Genomic DNA, 21,352 nt, shown 5'->3' with positions numbered 1-21,352 from the left:
ACACTCAGACTCCACAGCTGCCTAAAGGTTTTTTGTTTTTGTTTTTGTTTTTTTTAATTTATTTATTTATTTTCAGAAAAACAGTACTCATTATTTTTTCACCACACCCAGTGCTCCATGCAATCCGTGCCCTCTCTAATATTGCCTAAAGGTTTTGTTTGTTTATGCTGAGCTGTGGAGCTGCCTCTTGACTGTTAGATACTGTGAATGCGTGTCTTCTTTTTGGGAAACGGGGTCTGTCCTTAGCTCGTGGTCCTGGTGATGAGGCCACCCCACAACCCCCAGCCCCCAGCTCTGGAGTGCGATGCATGTGACACTCCCCAGGCGCCCCTGGCGGACCTAAAACAAAGGGAAGGAAGAAAGAATGGTTCACTGACGGTGACAAGATCACAGTCCTGCTCCGCAGGAGCCTGCGTTGGGTCACCAACATCCCAGTGATTTACAAGGAAAACACATTCTTAACAATAGCCTAACTTCCGGAAAGCTATAGCTCAGTTTCCTGGAGCGCTGACATCACCCTTGCCTCCACAGTGATGTGGGAAACAGAGGCAAAAGGGAACATAAATAAAATCAAATTTCCTTACGACCTGCAGCCCATTGACAAGGACCTGTGATAGGGAATGTATAACAGTCTTTAATGCTAATGCTTTACTGGAAGGAAAAATCTCTAAGCTTGACCGTAGCCACACCCCCAGCATCCTGCAAGTCTTCTTGAGCATATGAAAGCCCTTTTGGACACCACCGTTTCTCCTCACCGCCCCCGGCCCCCAAGGGCATCATCAGCCGTTCCTCACAAGCCCCATGCAGCAGCTCTTTCTGCCCACAGGTCCTGTCCCCGTGCGTTAATAAGACCACATTTTTGCACCAAAGATGTCTCAAGAATTTTTCTTGGCCATGGGCTCCAGACCTCACCAACATCCCCAGACTACATCCTGGGGAGAAGAGTAGGTTCTCAGAAACACGGCCCAGTCGGTCCAACATTCACACCAGCTATGGGACAGGAGGTGGGGAGGGAAGGTGGACGGCTGGACCCTCAGATGCGCGCCAGATGGAGAAGGAGCCGCATTCTTCAGCCTAAATTTGCTCTCAGCCCCATCCAGTGCCAGACACACAGATAAAAAGAAAAAGTTGCAGAAGTGCAGGGAGCAAAAGAGACTAAAGAATCCAAAGGGAGGGGCGTGCCTGGGTGGCTCAGCCGGTTAAGCCTCTGCCTTCAGCTCAGGTCATGATCCCTAAGTCCTGGGATCCGGCCCCACATCACTCTCCCTGCTTGGCGGGGAGCCTGCTTCTCCCTCCCCTGCTTGCGCTCTCTCCTTTGCTCTCTCTCGCTCAAATAAATAAAGTCTTAAAAAAAAAATCCGAAGGAGTCATAGAAGTGTTAGCAAAGACATCATCAGGAACTGAGTCTGAAATACGAGCAGAGGCTTGCCAGGCTGCCGGGTGAGGAGGGAATCCATGTTAGCGGTGGTGATGGTGTTGTGTGTGTGTGTGTGTGTGTGTGTGTGTGTTCATAGCGAGAAAGAAAGATTTCTATGAATTGTCTGTAATTAAGGAGATTGAATAATCCAGGACTAGTACATTGAAAATCATATCAGACTAGGTTAAATGCAATCAGAACAGTTTTTAGAAAGAAACAGAAACAGGGCACCTGGGTGGCTCCGTCGGTTAAGGGTCTGCCTTCGGCTCAGGTTGTGATCTCAGGGTCCTGGGATCGAGGTCCGAGTCTGGCTCTGCGCTCCGTGGAGAATTGGCTTCTCCCTCTGCCTTTGTGTTCTCTCTCTCTCTCTCTCTCTCTCAAATAAATAAAATCTTAAAAAAAAAAAAAGAAAGAAACAGAAACAAAACAGTCTCTAAAGAGGTCCTTATATCTGTTTAGGTCCATAAATGGTCTGCATAGACCCAGTTCTCTTCTGACTCTCCATGGTCCCCCCAGACCTTTCCACTCCCAGGTGGAACCGAGGCCCAGGCCCAGTGGTCACCCTCATTTCTAAGAGACAAACCCTCTGTTCTGTCGAACCAGACAATCTGTCCTGGGGAAGGTGTTACCTGATTTTCCCCATTGTGGTAGCTAGAACTCTTCTCTGGTCTTCAGGTACAGTGGTTGGGGCCCTGGGAAGCAGGCTCTGAGGTGGTTGTTGGCTGGCCAGGATGCTGTGAGACCAGAGTGGCGAGCAGGGGTCTGGGATGTATTTGCCGTGGATCATCTGTGGATGGGGAGCTGTGGGCTGGGGCCCTTCAGGTCTGGCTCCGGGTAAGGTGGCAGAGCTGGTCTTTAACCCTGGACGACAGACCAGCTATTGGAAGCAGCTGCCTCTAGAAAGGGGGTAGAAATTTGGTGCAGGAACTTCCTTTGGGAGAGGATAATTCCTGGGAGGTGAGCTGTCAGCATCCCAAACTCCCAGCAGCTGGGGGAGGGAGAGCCTTGACTCTGTGGATGGGTCTGCATGACGCATTTCATTCATTACACCTGTGACGCCTCACCCAATGCCTGATCAGTGGATTCGGTACCATACCCTGACCCACCATCCTTTCCACCTCTAACCCACGATACCATGCGGCCACACCATGATGAATGTGCTCTGGGCCCCCCACCTCCTGTCCTGACACACTCCTGGTTTCCACACTGTGTTTCCTCTCTGTCGACCTGATACCTGAATTCCTTCCAGGTTCCCTTATTTTCCAGGCCCTTTGCTACCTGCCTCAGGGGAGCTTTCATGTCTAACACTTGGCAACCAGTTCTTACTTGGCAATGCACACTGACTCTCTTCCCTGCTATTTGAAACATGTCTGTAATGAATGCCTTCGATGGCTGAGACTCCATGAAGCTGCAGTAACAAGTACATCTCGCAATTTCAGGAGCTCGACACATTGGGTTTTCTATTCTTTTGGGAACTGTCCTACGGAGAGGCAACTTAGAGACCCAGGCTGATGTTGTGATCCAGACAGCTCAGGGAGCGGCTCTAGAATCACTACGATAGGGCTGGCCGAGTCAGGTTCTGAAATTCTTCTCTGCCTCAGCCCCGAAGTGATGTCCCGCCTCACCCACAGTCTGTTGAAGAAAATGAGTCTTATGTCACTGCCTAACTGCAAACGAGCTTGGAAATGTGGAGAAACACGTGGATATTTAGTGAGCATTAAATGTCTGCCCACAATTAAGTCCAACTAACATTGAATATAATTTAATCATCCCTTCAGAACTGAAAAGGGCTCTCTAAATTCTGTTGAGCCACAAGGGCCATATTCTATTGATTGCTATAGAAAAGCAGTGTAATAAAATGTCAGAAGACCTCTGAATCTGCCAAGAACCTTGAGTAATAGCAGCGCTTACGCCACTAGTTAGCGGTGATCTTAGAATTGTCAAAGGCCACTTTAAACCTCAGTGTTTCTATATGTGCAACAAAAAGATTAAACTCAGCCTTCTCTCTGCTCTAAACATCTATTGAGGATCTACGGCATTTCCGTCTGAGCCAGAGAAAAGAACTAGTTTGCAAGAATCGTGGAAGACACGATGCATTTACTTCATTCAACAGATACTCTTTGAGTGCCCAGAACTTGTCCGGCCTGAGCAGAGTGTGGTGGTGAACAGGGCAGAAAATGTCTCTACCTTCTGGAAAAGATGCCAAGAAAAGTGATCTTACTTTGTTCTTGGCATAGTGACATTCCTCTTTATGACTATTAATCTTAAAAACAAGGTTGCTGCTTATTTTACCCGCAAAATGAGTTTATTAGGAATAGCAGAGAACTGCGATCTGGGACAAGGAAGCTAGGGGAAAAGCCACAGACAAGTCCACCCAGCAAAGGAGAGGAACACTCTTTTGTGAAGGAAACCGGGAGGGTGGGAAGGCTCTTACCCACAGAAGGTCCATTGGCGTAAACTGAGAGCTGGGATGTGGCGACTCCTCCTTGGCTGAGCTGTGACCGTTTCTCATGGGCTGGGCTGTTGGCCTCAAGGAGAGCCTTCCTTCCTCCCGCGTGTGTAGTAGAGCAGCCTCCACCTGCAAGGTCCCTCTCTTCCTGCTGGATTTGTGACTGACCAGGAGTGAGAGGGTCTGAGAGCTCCCTCCTGACGCCCCTTCAGTGAGGTATCCCCTTATTAATTTTCACAGTACTGTTTATTTTACCGCCTTTGTATATTGCATTTTAATTTTGTCATGACACTTATTCTCTACATTGTAGTCACACATGGGCATATTTTCAGCTGCACGTATCAGTCTGCTAGAGCAGTCGAAACAAAATAACCAGGGCCAGAAGCCTTAGACCACAGAAATGGATCATCTAGCAGCTCTGGAGGCCGGAAGTCTGAGATTAAGGGCTTGGCTGGATTGGCTCCTTCTGAGGCTGGGAGCGACCATCTTTCCCAGGCTTCTCCTAGCTTCCGGTGCTTTGCTGACAAACTTCAGGGAGACCCAGTTGGTGGAAGCATCACCAAGCCTCTGGGTTCAAGCTTACAGAGCATCCTCTGTAGGTGTATGTCTGTCTACCCTTCTTATAAATCACATTAGATTAGGGCCCGCTGTGCTCCAGGATGGCCTCATCTGAATTAAGGACATCGGCAACAACCCTGTCTCCATAGAAGGTTGTACCATGAGGTGGTTAGAACTTCACCCTAAGACTTTGGAGGCACTCAAATCAACCCACAGCAGTGCTCTTAAATGACAGCAGGGCTGAATTTTTTCTCTTCACTTGTATTTTCTTCCTTGAAGTTTTGTTTTTCTTCCTCAAGCTATTACTCTGGTTGTTTTGACCACATATTTCATGTGATAGTAATGTAAGCTTCCTTTTTTTGCATCTTCTCTCTGGACTGCCTAGGAAAATTGCTGGAACCTTGCATTTGTTTCTAGCTCCAGGGGTGTTTGCAGAGCTGATGGCAGAGCTGCCTGGGGACAATCTTCTTCATCCTGTCTTATGTGGACGTTCTGTGCATGGATGGGATTATTTGGGATGTGTAGGCTGGGAAAGAAAGAGGAAGCCTTTGAGATTATATATATATATATATATATATATATGATTTATTTATGCATGAAAAACAGAGAGAGAGAGAGATACAGATTAAGAGGGAGAAGCAGGCTTCCCGCTGAGTAAGGAATCCTATATGGGACTGGATCCCAGGACCCTGGGATCATGACCTGAACTGAAGGACGATACCCAACCTACTGAGCTACCCGGGCACCCCAAGGAGGGCTTTGAGAGGCAGAAAGCAGGAGGGCGGATCTGGGGAGCTTTCCCACGAAGTTCTGAGAATGGCAGAGACTTGGCTTTGCCCTGTCCCTCTCAGGCCCCCTGGGCCCCCTGGGGAACTGAGCCCTTTGACGAGAAACTGTGGGCAGCCTGCTCAAAAGGGCTAGCGTGGCTTGGAGGAGATTGCCGGAGGACCTGGCCACATGCTGGGGGTGAATACAGGTCACATCCCTCATCGCCAGAACCATGAAACCCTCCTGATTCCTGCGTATCCCAGCCAAGAGAGTCCGAACAATAACCGGCATTTAGTGGCTGGCGGCTCTCTAGAGACAAGGGATTGCATCTAAGTTGATTTTATTTGATTTCTGTAGAAATATTTTATTTATCCATTTTGAGAGAGAAAGAGAGAGATGAAGGGAGAGGAAGGAGACGAGCCGGGGAGGAGCAGAGCGCGCGACCGCGGCCCCGGCCCGGGCAGACGCTGAGAGCGTGACCGGAGGCCAACGGTTAACGGACGGAGCCATCCAGGTGCTTTAAACGGACTTTAAAAATAAAAGGAACGACAAATTTTCTGTACTTATAGAACGTGTGATTATATATTCATACAAACTGTCTAAGATGTTTTTATTTTAGGCCGTGAGCGTGAAGCTGGAGCTTCCCCCCATTTTCTGTGGAGAGAGACGCTTGAGAACGGAAGTCCGTTTCTCTGGCCTGGGACCATGTATGGTGGCGGTCTGTTGAACCATCGAGCACAGAACCTTGCCTCTAGTAGGTAATCAAAGCGACACTTGTTCCGTGAGGGAATGATGAGTCACAAACAGGAACAACGGGTATCTTTTAAAATGGGCTCGACCTGAAAGACCTCTGGGGAAGATGGCCCCAGCTCACGACCTGTGAAGGCAATGGACGGGGGAGTGGACGTGACCTGGAGAGACACAGGCAGCTCATCCCTGGAGAGAACCAGGATGGTCGCTCCAAGGCAAAGCTCACAGTAGATGATCTCACTCTTTATTTATTGGGCTCTTAGCCTGTCCAGGGCCCTATGGGAGACACATAGAAAAATGACTTCATCACTCGTCTACAGAATCTTGAGGTCTAACAACCAGACAGTAAATATCCAAAACATGAAGTGTGACAGAGGGCGTGATCGACACAGAAACAAGCTTAATGTTTGACAAGTTCAGAGATCTGGAGATAGGGGACGAGGTCATCATAGAAAACAATTGTTTGAGATGTATTGTATGTAAATTTAATGATCACTCATGGTGTCCTCGTTGCCTGACTCACGTCATTAGTGAAGACAGAGCGGGAATGAAGTCAGACACAGGTCAACTCGTGAGCACACCCCGGTCTCAGTTATGCACTTGAGGGAGAGCACGGTTTCTCTGAGCACTCTCCCTGCCAATCCCCGCCGCTTCTCTCCCTTAGAAACCCTATGCCCCTGTTTGCGGTAGAAATGGTACCCAGTATGGACCCATCCGGCATGGAGTCCGTGGGCTCGTTTCCATCCCTGGTGGATTTGCAGACATACGTCCATCTGCCCATTCATCGCTGGGTCCCGTCTGGTGCCCTGACCACATTCCAGGAGGGGCGAATACTGGCTCTGTGAAGAACCACTCGCATCTCCTGTTGAGAGGTCAGAACAACCGAGTATTAGGATTTTTCTCACTGTGCCTTTTTCTTTCATTTAAAAAAAATAAAATTTATTTGAGAGAGACTGAGCAAGAGAGAGAGAGTGCGCTCCAGTTGGGGGTGGGAGGGGTTGCAGAGGCTGCGGGAGAAGCAGACTCCCTGCTGAGCGGGGAGCCTGACCGGGGCTGGACCCCAGGACTCCGGGAAAAGTAACTGAATAACCCAGGTGCCCCTCATGGTGCCTTTTTCTTCAATAATAACACTTCTGTGAAGATTTTGAGAGACCTTCGAGGTCAGGCGCCTGTTCATGTCTTTGAAGAGGGGAAATATTGACCAGAACAACTTCTCAGTGGAGAAGAGACACATTTATGCTTTAAGGAAAGATGAGTATGTAGCAGAGGAAGATAACTCCTTCACAGCCTGCAGGTAGTTGAGAACCTTGTATAACGGACGGAAATGGGAGGGATAATCGGTAAGGACCGCAGAGTCCCGAGAGTTGGTGTATCTGCCATGTCCATGTGGCTTTGTGCGCGTCTGACCCCCTTGGTCCCTCCCCAGAAGGTGATGACCCGCGCCCTCTTATCACCTGTGTCTCCCAGCCAGAAACAGGGCAGCACAGGGACATAACTCGCTTACGCGGGTCTGGCAGGTGGAGGCACTCGAATTCAGAGCCCGCAGAAGAGGGGACGGTGCTGAGGAAGGCCGCTCGGCTGCGTCCCCGTCACTGAGGAGCGGAGTCCAGGCGTCGGAGGCGGCATTGTTTCATACACGCCAACAAGTTTTGTTCAGCGGTGCATGCCCGAGAGGCACACAATTCAACACTTGGCCAACTTCTAGCTCCTAGAGGAAGTGGCAAAAATAAATCCTGCAGGAATTCTGCCCTCCACAGTCTGGGACTGCACCGAGCCGGGAAGCCTAGAACAGGAGGTGGGCTGCTGCGCCCGGATCCCGGGTCCCCGACCGTCCGGCTGGCTCCCCTCCGTCCATCAGAGCCGCCAGGTGCTGGGATGGAAAGAGCCCTCCGGGACGCCTTGACAGCCCCGCAGCCAGGTCCTCGGACCGCCGGGCTCGGGCTGCGCTTCTGCGGGCTCGGGTCAGGCCGGGGCCGCGCGGGGACTCGAGCCCGGCCTCGCTGCCCGGCCCAGGGCACCCCATCGGCCGGCGGGGAGCGCCGGGGGCCGCCCGCTTCCTGCGCCGCCGGCTGGCGCCTCCCGCACGGCGAGGGCTGGCGTCCCGGCCCGAGTCCCCGCGGCCCCGCGGAGCAACGACCCCGCAGTCCCACGCGCGGGGCGGGCAGAGGCGCCGCCCAGGGCGGGCGGAGGGCGGAGGGCGCAGGGCGGCGGCCGGGCGCGCGGCGGGCGGCAGGGGGCGCTGCGCGGCCGGCGGGGGCGCGGGCCGAGCCTGGGCGCCCGCGTCTTTGTGCCGCTCGCCGCCGCCCACTGTCCCCCGCCGGCGGCGCGCCCCGCTGGAGGCCGGGCTGGGCAGAAAGGGCGGCTCCGGCGGGCGCGGCGCGGGCAGGGAGGGCGCCCCGCACGCGGCCCCGCACACCCGGCCTGGGCGCTGCGCTCGGAGCCCCGCCCGCGGCCGAGCGGGAGCGGCGGTCCCCGGAGCCCCGGCCGCGCGGGACCAGGTGGGTGACGCGCGTCGCTTTGTGTCGGCATCGCGGGAGCGGGGCGCGGCCGAGCGGGGACGGAGGGACGGGGCCGCGCCGGGGTCCCGGGCGCTGGGGGCGGGGCGGGGACGCGCGGGCTCCCGGCCGAGGGCGCCACCCCGGCCCGGCCCTGCCCCTCGGCCGCCCCAGCGCCGCGGCCGCTCGGGAAGCTCGGGTCCCGCGTCGCCTCCCGGGCCGGGAGCCGCTCTGCGGCGCTGTGACCCCGGCGCCCCGGCCGGGCGGGCGGAGGTGTCTCTCGGGCGGGGGGCGAACGCAGGCCCGCGGGCCGCGGGGTCTGGAGAGCGCGAACCGCCCGGACGCGGAGGCTGCGGGAAGGTCAGCCCGGCCGGGTGCCGCGCGTCCCCCGCTCCGCCCATCCCCGCAGCCCGGTGGCCGCGGCCGCTGCCCTCCCTCGGAGCCCTCCGCTCCTGCGGGGTCTCTGCATCCGCCCTCTGGCGCTGCCCCAGGTCCTGGCACCGTCCTGGGCGCCCAGCGCTGGTCTCTCGGGCAAGGCTCGGGTCACAGGGAGGAAGGGGCTACTAACTGTACCCTCATGATCTCCGTGGTCAGTTCTAGGATGGTCACTTAAAAAGTTCCCTCCCTGCCTTTCTTTTCAGTGAATTAAAAAAAAAAAAATGTCCAACAAATACCCTGTGTTTGTCTTGTGCCGGGAAGAAGTCTGGGTGACTGAAAAAGGGTTAGAGAAAGTCCCCAGGGGATATCCGGAGCGGGTGCCGCTGCCCCGGGGAAGGGGCGTGTGGCCCCTGCACTAGGAAGACCTCCGACTTGGACATGCCGAGATGCAGTTGTGCCCTGACGCACAGTTCTGCTGGGAAGCTTCTTCCCTGGGAGTGGGGCCTGGCGATAGGTAAGGAGATATTCTAGTGAAGGGGGGACATGAGGGGGTGCCGCCCCCACCCACCCGGCCGGCCCAGATCAGCCAGCGGAGGAGCTGTGCTCTGAGGTCAAGGGCAGGACACAAAGTAAGTCCTTGCAGACAGGGTCAGGGCCGCTCTGTGAGGGCGGGCTCCTGAGTCAAAGCTGGAAGGTGGGGCAGGGGAGGTGTGGTAGTAAGGGCACCTGCTGGGAGGGAACTGCGTGCTGGAGGAGGGGTTGGGAACAGGAGGTGTGTGGGGCCGGGACCTTTCCTGTGGGTCTGAGCTTCCCTTCCCCAATACTGAGATGAGGGATCTGGTCCCTTGTGGTTTTCTAGTGACTTTATAATGTTTGTTTTTATTATTTTGTCAAGAGTGCAAAGGAAATGTGAGTGGAGACTTCTGATGGGGACAACTTACCGTCTTTGAACTGCAGGCTGACGTGGGTCTTGATCCGGTGGCCGTGGGAGCCCTGGATGATTGTGGAAGAGTAGAGGACAATGAGTGAGCTGAACCCTGCTTTGTGTCATGAAGGAGGTGTCCTGCCGTGCCCTGTGCCTCTAGAGCCCGACCCCTCCCCCATCTCCCACCTGCTGGGACCTGTGCTTCCTGTACCACTGACCAGAGGTCAGGCATGGTTTGCAGATCTCAGGAGAAAATGGGATGCAAATAACCTAATTTTAATGGGATGGGAATTTTCCAGAGCCATCACAGTTGGAGTTTGGAGGTTTACACGTTTAAAGGGGCCCTGATTCTAATGCCAGTAGCCGGGGAGAGCTAGGAACTCAGAGGCGGGGGGCGGAGCCACAGAGAGGAGCGCCTGGGCGGGCACCCACAGACCGTGCATGGAGGGGAGGGTGGACAACCGGCAGAGCATGTTGACACGCGTGTGCTTTAGGAGCACACGGAGTGCCCCTGGTCTGGTAGCACGTCACTCCCGCGTGCAGATCTGCCCTAGAGGCCGGTGCTTCTCTTGTGGACTTGGTGCGGTTTGGGACTTGGACGGGACCCCACACACACTTCAGTCGAAGCTGCTGACGTTTAGTGGGGAAATCTGGGGCTTGGCCAGAAGCTGGGAGCCACGTCGCTTGTTTTTCCCATTGTGGTTCATAATTTGGCTCTGCTGCCTTCTTTTGTTCAAATTCCCCCTCCTCTTGAGAGCCTTTCTCTCTGGTGGTGAGACCGGAGGAGGCACATCTTTGCAGACTGAGAATCACAGAGCTAGATGGTCACCGCGGATTCCTAGCCCAGCCGCTCACTGGGATTTGGAGGGAAGAGAGGTCAGAGACCCCAGCGACCCCAGCCTGCGCACCCCCACACAGGGCTGTGGCGGGCCTGGGCCTGGCCTCAGCGATCCTGACTGCAAACTGTTCTTTCTCCTGCTCTGTGCTTGGGCTAGTGAGAATGGGGATGTGTCAGCTGCTCCGGGGGTCTGGGGGTCTGGAGTCACTCGTGGGGATACTAAGGCCTCAGACACTAGCAGGGCATCTGACCACGCAGGGACCGCCCCCTGCCCCTGGATCTCTGGGTGTGGCATGCCAGAGGGAGCCAGGAGGCTGTGAGCAGAATGGATTGCTTCCCAGGAGGATGGACCCTCTCCGTATTCACTTGGGTGGCTTCCTACCTTGGAGATCCAAGAACTAAGTTGAAGGTGCCTTCCCTTAACGGCTAGGAAAGTCATCTGAGGTGATCATTCTCAGGACCGGCTTCCTCTGTCCTCTGTTTCGGCGTTGCTGACACACATGAATAGCTTTTCTTAATTAGAGGAAGAAATTGAATTGCAGCAACTGTTCACATACTTGCTGGGGATTAGTCCGGAAGGACGGAGCTTGTACAGCCTCTGACCCAGCCAGGGACCAATGGCAAGGTCTTAGCCTTCTCGCGTGGCCCCAGATATTGCACTGTAAAACTCAGGTGTTGGCTGAAGTGATTTCCAAGATCCAGAAATAATGATGTGCTGTATTAACGGTGGTTCCCAGGAGAATCAGCATTGCAGGATAACTTACCAAATGCAATCAATTTTAGGGATTTTTCAAGAAGAGTGTTTTCACCTGCAAATGATGTGTTGAGAGATGGGCTTTGGAGGTGGTGGTTCTTGGAGGTGAGACTGTCCATCTGCCTTCCCTCCTGGAATCTAAAATCTGAATTGGAGCATATTTCCTCAATGACCTGGACTCTAAGATCCAGGCTTCCCCTGGAGAAGCAAGTTGACAAGGTAGATGCAGTATTACCAGGACAAATCAGTTCGTCGGGGGTGGGAAGTAGTGTAGCAGCCAACGTTTCTGAGTTCACCTAGTGTTGGCCGCAGGAGAGAGAGGACACAGCAGTTAGCAGTCACTTGGCAGGTCCTGTTGCCTGATGGGGCCCTGCCTGTGGCCCCCGTTCTTCTAGGGCCCTCCACGACGGACACTGTGCCTGTCCCCACCTTGCAGAGGATGGAGGTGAAACAGAGAGTGGTCGGGTTGTCCAAGGCCAGGCACATGGTAACTATTGAAGCCCATGTGGGACTCAGGAAAGCATATATATATCCTGTGACCTTATGGAGGCCACAGTTTGGGGTGGGGGGAGGCCCGCATGTTCTCAGACTGTTCTATGGGGGGGGTTGGTGTGTAGAGAGCAGCGGGCCGCAATGCGGGATTTGTCTGCTGGAGCTGGGGGTGCCAGAGTCCCCGTTAGCTGGACCACATGGGAGGGTCAAGGTCAGATTCTGGGCCTGGGAACCGCAAGCCGCAGCCAGGGTGTGCCGGGAGCTGAGGGCCGGCCGTGCTGCCACAGGCCTGTTCTGCAGGAGGCTGGCTGTCTCTGATCGCCGTTCCAACCGGCATTCCCGAGTGTCAACAGTAGCTTTCATGGCTGGTGTCTTCTAAAAGGTCCTGCCAGTGTGGGGTTTTCCTTGTTTGGTTTTGGAGCCTCTGTCCTTTCATTTCCCTCCCCGCGACACCCGCTCCCCCCCACCCCGCCCCTGGTCTGCGTGCTGGAGGACATTGGGTTCTGAGAAGGTGAGCAGAACCACGGCGGCAGCCATCATTTTTACCATCCGGAAACCTGTCCTCTTGCACTGCTGTACCCTGAGCAAGGCCGCTGTGATTCCCTAGGCCTGTCATGGCCTATGGCCTGCTGCAGAGGGCCTCAGAGCTGGGAGTAGAGCCTAGCAGTGCAGCTGCCGGCTCCCGTAGCTTCTGCCCCAACTGGCACAGCTCTGTGGGGTGGGCGTGGGGAGCCTGTGCCCAGGCCTAGTAGAACAGAGGGGAGCTTCCTCATTGACTCTGTCTCTAGCAGGGTTATTGGCTAAATGAGGTTTTGTGTCTGTCCTCGGAACACCTCCTACTTACGTGATTTTCCTGGGACCCTTTATGGCTGCCAAAAGGTCAGGCTCCAAGCAGTTCTTCGGAAAGGGCATGTGTGACTTTGGGGGAGGCAGCATTTTAAGGCTCTCTGGAGGGAGGTGGGCCCGTGCAGGCTGCCTCTAGCACGGAGAGAATGCCTCCCAGACTTCCACTGCCCTCCTGCTGGTCTCTGGACCGTGCGGGAGCCCTTCCTCTATGGTCTTCCTCTGGGACATGTGTCAACCGGTACTGACGGGGTGCGCTCTGATCCTCCCCGTTTGCCCCCCGTGGCTGGGTTGTCTGCGGGCTGTCCCGCCCCCCCATCACTTGCCTTCCCCGCTGCCCCCTCCCCCGTCAGGCATGCCTGTCTCTCCAGCAGGAAGGGCAGCCGGCGGGGCAGAGAGGCTGGCCCTCTCCCCCAGCTTGTGGGTGATGGGAAAGGTCCCCTTCCCAGAAGCATGTAGACCTCTGTATCAGGCACCCTCTTCTTCCTTGAGGTAAAACATTCTCTTCAACAGCTGTCCCGAAGCCAGGTCTACAGGTACTTTCTGACTTTCTTGGGAAGCATTTTGTCAACCCCAGTGAAGTCCCTCCTCGTTTCTCCGTGGACCTCTTGTCACTTTGCTGCTGGGACCACCTCAGCTACCGCCATTGCTTGTTGGGTACCGAGTGTGCCTCCTGGTGGAGCCTTTGGGATGCTTCACTGCGCGGCCCCAGCCTATCTCTCCGGGGTGGTTCTCCCAGCGGGCTTCTGACGGGGGTCCTGGGCGTCCTCTTGCCATCTCCGTGTGCCCCCTTCCCAGGGGCCTTCTAGTGTGGGAACACGTACCGCCTTTCTCTCAAAGCTGTAGGGTCATTAAAGTGGGGCTAGAGGTGGGTCCACTCCCTGGGTGCTGGCATCCTGCGATGGGACACTGGACTTGTCCGGAGCACAGGCCAGAACCGCAGGCCTCGGGTCCTGGCCAGCCCCTTCGCTCCCAAGCCCTGGCTGTCCCTCTCCCGTCGGGTGCCGAAACGTTCTCTCCTTCAGGTGCTTCCATAGCAACTTCTCCTTCACAACCTGTGACTGCACTTAAAACTCTCTCCTCTAATTTTAGTGGTTTATGTAACTGTTTGATTTCCTCTGCTAAATCATAAGCCCTACAAGGGTAACAGCTTACTCGTTTTTGCCTGCCCCTAGTGCATATCTGCACTTGCTAAGTCCGTGTGTGTTAAGTGGTTGCAAACAAGATGGAGAAACGTGGCTCATGAGGGAAACGAGAAATGGGACTCGAGTTCACGTTCTGATCTGAGCCGCTCCAGAGGGTTCTTTCGGAGCCGAGTCCACTTAACAGCACCCCGCAGGACCGTAAGACGCTGAGCACAAAGGAGGCGGGAGTGTTGGTTTGGGCTGGAGGAGGAAGGCCGGATCACGCGGCCCCGTGGGTCAGGGGTGCAGCACAGAAGGCCTCGCCAGTCCTGAGCTGTGGTTGTGTTGACAGCAGACCAGGTCCATTCCAGCTTCAGACAAGGGTTCGCTGGGCTGCCTGGAGGCACTCTGTCACACTGGGGACCATGAGGCAGACGTGGGCCTTGCTCTGTGGGTGTGCACGAGGACCACAGTGTGTGGCTCCTAGCGTGTGTCACGCGAACGCTGGAGACGGGCATGAGTGAGCGCAGACTTGGAGGGCCGACAGCGCTGACAAGGCAGCCCCCGTGTGGCACGCCGAGGGGCGCGGGGTCGGGCCCAGCGGGATTTGTTCTAGAGGATCCTGAGCTCCCGGGGGTGGTCAGACCCTCTGAGGTGGGCTCCTTCCGCCTTACCCGTTTGGGTTTTTCCAGTGGGAGACTGAGGTGCTCTGGGTGGAGAGGTGGTAGGGGTTCCTAGAAAGAGGGTCGGGGAGACACACTGTGGGCCGTTGAGTCGCGCGGTTCTCCCCACAGAGGAACCAGAACGATCAGCTGCAATGATCCCAGAGCCTGTGTGCGGGGTAACGCGTACCCAGTAGATTCTGTTTCTTGAGCGCCTTACGCTCTCCTTCGGTCTCTGGTTCCAGTTCCCGTTCACGCGCTTCGCACAGGCCGCGTGCTCCCGGAGCTTCGCGAAGTACGAAGGCTTATGGGGAGCTCCAGGGCCCCTGAAACCAACAGTCCCAGAAAGTGATTTTTCCTGATGCCCCGTTTGCCACGCAGTGGTCCTTGGGAGCACACGCAGCGGCGCTCGGTATCCGTGGAAGAGAAAGAGCTTCCAGAAAGAAGACGTTTGGAGCTGGTGCCTTGCGGTGCAGATTTATTGGCTAAAACTGTGTCTCCTTCCTCCTGGCTTGGCAGGCGCGGCAGCGCCGGTGCCTGGTGTGGATGAGACAGGCCGGGCGCTCTGCAGAGATCATAGTCGCTTCTTTCTTCTCCGCATCTCAATGAAGCGTCAGCCGGAGACCCTGGGAATCGGGACACTGTGGCTGTGGGAGGCCCGCGGCGCGGCCGGGAGGGCCGGATGTAGAGGAGGAAAGAAGAAAGGGGTCTGTATTCCCTCCGCTGGCGGGACCCTAAGAAACCGCCTCCGTGTCGGGGTGGAGCGTCCGCCTCCCAGGCATGGGCACTGACGCCTTCCTGACTTGCCCCCGTCCCCCATGGGGGCTGTCTCTGCAGCCAGCGGACGCCCCCGAACCTCATCCCCAGTGGGACGGGTGAGGAGGTAGGGCCTTTGGGAGGTGCTTCGGTCAGGAGTGGGGAGCGCTCGTGAATGGGGTGGGTGTCCTGAGAAACAGACCCCGGAGGGCACAGTGAGGGGACGGTCGGCCGACCGCGCAGGACACGGGGCTCTCAGCAGACACCGAGTCTTCCAGCCCCTGGGTCTGGGCTTCCAGGCTTCTCCACTGTGAGAAACGGACGTCTGTTGGTTAGAAGATACCCGCTCACTGGGACGGTGACCGTGGCAGTTCCGGTGAACGCAGGTGGGCGGCAGCGGCTGGTCACCCGTTGTCCCAGTGTCGGGCCCCCCCTATTGTCAAAGACTCTAGTGAGGTCAAAGCCATAGATTTGGGGGCTTAGGAGCCCAGCATGCCTTTTGGGGACACGATTTGACCTGCAACATGTTAATTTTGTGTCTTTGTGTGCTCCCGTGTGTTGGGCTCACGCAGAAGGCTCAGGAGCAAGGACTTGAGCAACGGGCTCGTGTTTCCTCTGTGGTGGCGGGCGGGGACGTTGCTGGCCCCGGCTCAGCGGCTCGGAGCTGCTCACGAGGGCCACATTCTGCTCTGTGGCTCCTCTGTCCTTGGCGCGGCACCCTCTGCCCTCTTGGTGGACGCCCCAGGGTCCCAATGGCACCGCGCGCTGCAGGCTCCCTTCCCTGTTCAGGTGGCAAGAGGGTGGCGGGAGTGCGGCGACACTTGTCCTTCTGTCCAAGAAGAACGGGCTTTTCAGAGCACACCGTGGCTGCAGGTGAACCGGGGCGCTGGGGGAGGGAGAGGCCAAGGGGCCGGGACGATGGTCCTGGAGCGGTCGGGACAGCGCGGAGCACGAAGCCCGCTGCCCGTGTGGGTTTGCCCTCGCTTGCTTGGCTCACCCGCTCTGCTTTGAAAGGCGGGAATCCTTCCGGCGAGGTCGGGGCCTGTGTGCATGTGGCTCACGTGGTCTCGGGGTCTTGCCCATGTCGCGTGCACACATCCGAACCTTCCCAGAGTTATTTGTTGTTCCGGGCGCGGCAAGGAGCAGGGAATCACCGCCCTGTCCTGCTCATCTCTGTGCCCCTTGGCAGCCGGCCCGGTGCCTGGCACCGAGCAGGTGCTCCGTGAGTATTGGTCGAACTGCGTAGGCCTCTTTCCCCTCGGAAGACGCTTGAGTCCCGGAGCAAGCTCATGCGCCCCTCCTTCCCTCCTCTCGTCCGGTCTGCCCTCTCCTCCGGCAAACCTCCTCGGTTCCAAGGCGGGGGAAGGGTACGCAGTGAGGGCGAGGACAAGGAGGGCGGGAGGGAAGGGGGCTGGGGAGGCCTTTCCAGAACGAGACAGGGGACGGGGTTCTGTAATCAGCCGGCAGGTGTGACCCTCTTAGACTTTTGGAATTTTGTAAATTCCAGTTTTGCTCCAGGAAAAACAGCAGTTGGGACACCCAGGAGTCCCTTATCCGGTGGCAATGACACTCATCCTCTGCTTTTTCCCATTTGTGCAATAGCTCAGAATTTAAGGTGTGTGTGTTTTTTCTTTTGTTTTTAATGCTGACTCGTCACGGAGTCCTCACCCAGGGACTGGGCTCTGGAATAGGCAAACGTGAGCATGTTTCAGAAGGAAATGTTTTCAGTTCCTCCTTCTTCAATGAGCAGTCCCCTTGCCGCAGAGTGGCCGAGGGGACAGTTCTTATCTGTTAATACTTTAATCACTCCCACGACTCCTTCTCCTTTGGCCCAGTGCCCTGCTTCCGTGGCGGTGACCTTGTTTTCTCTCAGTTCCTGGCCACGTGCAGGCTTGTGGGCGCAGGCTTGCTCCTGGGGACCAGCTCAGGACCAGCTTGGGCTGTGCCCTGCCAGCCCGGCAGGGAAGGCTGCTGTCTACAAGACCGGGTTTATCTGGGGGAAGGCAGGCCCTCTTGCTGGTGCAGCAGAAGCAAGCCCGGGCAGAAGCGGGAGAGCACCGGGGCGGTGGGGGGCGCGGGACTGTCCAGCCCATAACCGCTGGCTACCTGGGCTCCTGAGCCTGTGACCAGTCCTGAGGGAGCTTTCTGTGCATGTAGAAAGCACACCAGGTCTCCGGGATCTCGTGTGAAACACGGAGTAGAAACGCAGAATACCTCAGTAATAACTTTAATATTGATTGCGTGTTGATGTGATGTTATTTATTTAAATAAAATGTTACTAATGTTAATTTCCCTTGCTTATTTTTACTTTTTAAAAAAATGTAGCACGGGGCACCTGGGTGGCGCTGTCCTTGAAGCTTCTGACTCTTCATTTTGGCTCAGGTCATGATGTCAGGGTCCTGAGATCGAGCCCTGTGTCTGGCCCCCTGCGTACTGGGGAGTCAGCTTGGGATTCTCTCTCTCCCTCTGCTCCTCCCCCTGCTTTCTCTCTCTCTCTCTCTCAAATAAATAAATCTTTAAAAAAAATAAAATATGCCAGAAAATGTAAAATCACAGGAGCGGCCTGCATTGTATCTCCTCGCTGTATCTATTTCCTTGCTGTAGCACTGGTCTGGAGGGACTGGTCCCCACATGTTTCTTTGGGGGTTCACTGGGCTTTCGAGCCTCCGCACCCCCAGGTAGAGGCCTCGGCGGGGGTCACCCACTGGCGGCCGCTCAGTAGCGCATCTGGTGCTGCTCCGGCCATGTTCTCGGTGTCACGCCCCCCGGGTGTCCAGAGCTGAGGCCTGATGCTTAAGGTTCCCGCCCATCCCTACACCCCCCTCCGCGGCCTGTGTTACTCGGCGTCGACTCTTCAAGGGACTGAGCTCAATTCAGTATCAATTCAGTTAGAAATCTCCTTGGACTGTGCTTTCTTCAGTGTATGAAGTGAGGAGGTCGGGTTGGACAAACAACATCTTGATCTTTGAGATTTGCCCTGACTCTGACCTTGGCACCGCGTGAATCGCTATAGGTCCACCGCATCCCCCTCCCCCAGCTGCCCCTGTGTGTCTCCCAGCCACCCCTCCCCCACCGCTGATTTTCCCCATACACGGGCACTCTCCCTACCCGCCTGATGGGATCACGTAAAGTGCGCCACCGCATGCCCCGCACCTTCAGGCCCAGGGAAGGCTGTTGGACGGGGGCCTTCATCCGTGAACCCCTGCTTTCATACCTGCTTCGTGTTTCTCCAGCATCTTGGAAGCCTGTGTCTTTTGCTGGCCGGTTCCATTCTCTGGCCTGTTGTCCCTGGCCGACTGCATTTCCGGCTGTCACCTGACATGCCCCCATGGTCCAGGGCATCCCAGGGTACCCGTGCCCCCACATCACCTGTTTTCTCCCACATCCTGCTTCCTTCTCTGCCAGGCACCCGGCCAGTCCCCCTCTGCCACTTCCTGGGAGCTCCGCGTGGCCCCTCATGCCTCATGGAGTCCCTGAGCTGCTCTGGCATTTTGTGGATGACGTGCTGTGGAGAGAGCATCCTTTTTACTCACCGGACACAGCAGGCCCTGAGCCTCTGGCCTATGAGCTTTGCAAAATGAAATATTTTTAAATCTTGGAAGCCAGTATTAGCTCCAGAGTGTTAAAAAAAAAAAAAAACCCCAAAACGCAGAGAACTGATGTTGACACGTGTCCTATTATGTCAACAAAATATAACTGCCGTTTAGTCAAGAGAAACTCAAGGCACAATTTTATAGAAATAACATTTAACCTGAAAAGACGGCATTGTTTACCGGGAAGTAAAACCTCTCTGACCAAAGTACTGTCCTCCATGCTTCTGTGCCGCTCTCCTGGGCCGTAGAGCAGAGGCTGAGATGTCCACGTCTGTTTGTCACACTTTCTTAGGGTGCATTGTGGCAGTCTGGGTTCCTGGAGGAAGGACACATCTTCCTCCTGTCCCCAACACAGGACCTGGTACCCACTGCTTCAGGGTATTAAAATTTAACTCAACGCAATCCTTTTAAAAAAAATAAATAAATACAGGACTTTCCGATCTGCCTGAAGTGTTATGTGTTCTTCTTTCTGAAGCATCCCCACAGGGTGGTTTTTAAACCCGATGACATCTATAAGCTGATCCCAAATGGTAAACGCCTTAAATGAGCTGCTGACAAGAATAAGCATCTGGAAGCTGCAAACGTGGCTTGTATGATGTTAGTTTAAATTATGTATGGCTCTCTCCTTGTACGGGCCCTCTGTACGTTATCAATACCATTCTGTTTATCTCCAGTCAGTCTGGTTACAATGTAACTACCATGACACCATAATAAGTACCTTAGTTAGTAAGAAAGATTTTTCTCGGTAAACATGACATTGTTATTTGAAAGGATTTCTAAGAGGAATTAGGTAAAAGGAACATTGGCTAATAGGATGCTAATCTGATGAAGGCTCCAGCAGAACAGGAAGTGGTCGAGGGTAAATCACGTTGGCTCCGCAGAAGGAAAACGTTTGTAGGCCTGACCGGGGCCGGCTGAGGGGGAGGATGGCTTAAGGACAGATGGATCAATGCTGGATTTTTATTTGCAGCCACAAATCCTGCTGACAGTTGAGCTTTGGGGAATCTAGCTCAAAGATATGATATTCAATGTGGGGAAAAAGAAGGAAATAGCATTTAAATAAGCATTGAACAAATGCCTCTCGTGTGTGTGTGTGTGTGTGTGTGTGTGTGTGTGTGTTGTGTGTGTGTGAGTGTGTGGAAAATGGAAAAACATCTACACAGTCCCAAATGGAAAACATCTAAGTATGGTTAAGTAAATATCCTGCTCTAATTAGATAAGATTTTTGGAGATTGTGGACATGGGAAAATTTATAATATATCATCAAGCGAAAACAACTGTGAGACCCAGTTGTCATATGCCAAGTAGTTCAAACCTAGAAAATATGCTGAGGAAAAGGGATCCTAAGTCCTAAGGATTGTGGCAATTAATGTTTTTGATTTTTTTTTTTTTAATAGAGAGGGACAGAGAGAGAGGAGGGACAGAGGGAGCGAGGGACTCTTAAGCAGGCTGTAGGCCCAGCATGGAGCCCGACATGGGGTTCAGTCCCTAGACCCCGAGACTGTAACCTGAGCTGAGATCCAAAGTCAGACGTTTAACTGACTGAGCCACCCTGGTGCCCCTACTTTTTTTTTTTTTTAAATTGCGGTTATATTTTACAGTGAACTAAATGATTTTCGTTCTAAAATTCATTTAATTGTAAATTTTGCCCGCTGACACACACACATTTTATTATTTATATAATCAGGTCATGATCCTGTGTATATGCATGCACGACGAAGGTATCTTCCAGCAGATAAATGAACCATGTCTGCAGCGGCTGATGGCTGCTGGGGGCTGGAAGAGGAATGGGTAACAAACACGGAGAAGGCTCCTGTTACTGATAAATAACACAAGCCATCCAAACTGCCACATTTTTCCTGCAGGGCCCTCTTTCAGGGCGCTTTTATGTCCCAGCTCTGCTCATCTGACCACGGGCAGTTAACGTCAGGAGCATGACAGACCGCGAGGCCCGCAGAGCACCTTACTGCCGAGCACCTTACCGCCGAGCACCTTACCGCCGAGCAGGTGTGGTCCCGGCTTGAGGGCAGGGTTGCAAGACTGCAGGGCTGGGGGCTCCAAATCCTGCTCCAGGCTTCAGATCCCACTAGGTCTTCTGCAAACCTCGAGACTGTCTGTAAATTTCTCCTTTTGTTCATCTAAAGAGAGGGAACAGTACTCAGATTCCTTCCTTTGCTGGATTGAATAGATCGTGAATAAGAAAACTTAGAGAAACGGTGGAAGGCCTAACCAAAAGGCAGATTCACAAGTAACCCTTCGACATTTCACGGGAGTGAGACGTGAGTGAGTGGGGAATGCTGCCTGCCGTACCCCAGTTCCCTCTGGAAAGCACATCCTGGTCGAATAAAATATTGCCCTTCTGGTCTTCGAAAACCAAAACCATCAGACCTATCAAGATGTCTACTCTTGAACTTTTCAGCTAAAATGAGGACAACCTAAGTGAAATAGTGCCATATTTCCTCTTTTTGCTATCTTTCCTCTTTTAATTGTTGTTTTGCTGTATGTTTTCGGTGATGATGCCCAAAAATGTGACATTGCTGGTAGGCACAG

At 54.6% G+C, this 21,352-nt stretch overlaps 1 protein-coding gene and 1 long non-coding RNA gene across 4 annotated transcripts in view; one reads left to right on the top strand and one right to left on the bottom strand.

Moving 5' to 3' along the window:
* Positions 1 to 2,068: 2,068 nt before the first annotated feature.
* LOC116596243 lies at positions 2,069 to 7,579 on the bottom strand. Of its 2 annotated transcripts, XR_004288081.1 has the most exons (4): positions 7,397 to 7,579; positions 6,642 to 6,804; positions 3,852 to 4,950; positions 2,069 to 2,313 (listed from the first exon to the last, which is right to left on the bottom strand). It is a non-coding gene; the product is annotated as an uncharacterized LOC116596243 (long non-coding RNA). The 2 variants fall into 2 exon arrangements; XR_004288080.1 differs by lacking the exon at positions 2,069 to 2,313 and having other exon boundaries at positions 3,717 to 4,950.
* Positions 7,580 to 7,646: 67 nt separating this feature from the next.
* The window catches only part of RNF144A (ring finger protein 144A), a 105,460-nt gene continuing 91,754 nt past the window's right edge, over positions 7,647 to 21,352 (top strand). Inside the window, exon 1 of one of the 2 annotated variants that reach the window (XM_032353405.1) lies at positions 7,647 to 7,737. The gene's annotated coding sequence lies outside the window, so the exon portion shown is untranslated. Of the gene's footprint in view, positions 7,738 to 8,182; positions 8,441 to 21,352 lie in introns of those variants that run through there. The other variant, XM_032353404.1, reaches the window with a different exon arrangement.

Source organism: Mustela erminea, chromosome 7 (assembly GCF_009829155.1).
Source record: "Mustela erminea isolate mMusErm1 chromosome 7, mMusErm1.Pri, whole genome shotgun sequence".
Taxonomy (NCBI): domain Eukaryota; kingdom Metazoa; phylum Chordata; class Mammalia; order Carnivora; family Mustelidae; genus Mustela; species Mustela erminea.
Note: the sequence above shows the minus strand (reverse complement) of the source record. Positions and strands in the feature narration are given on the sequence as shown.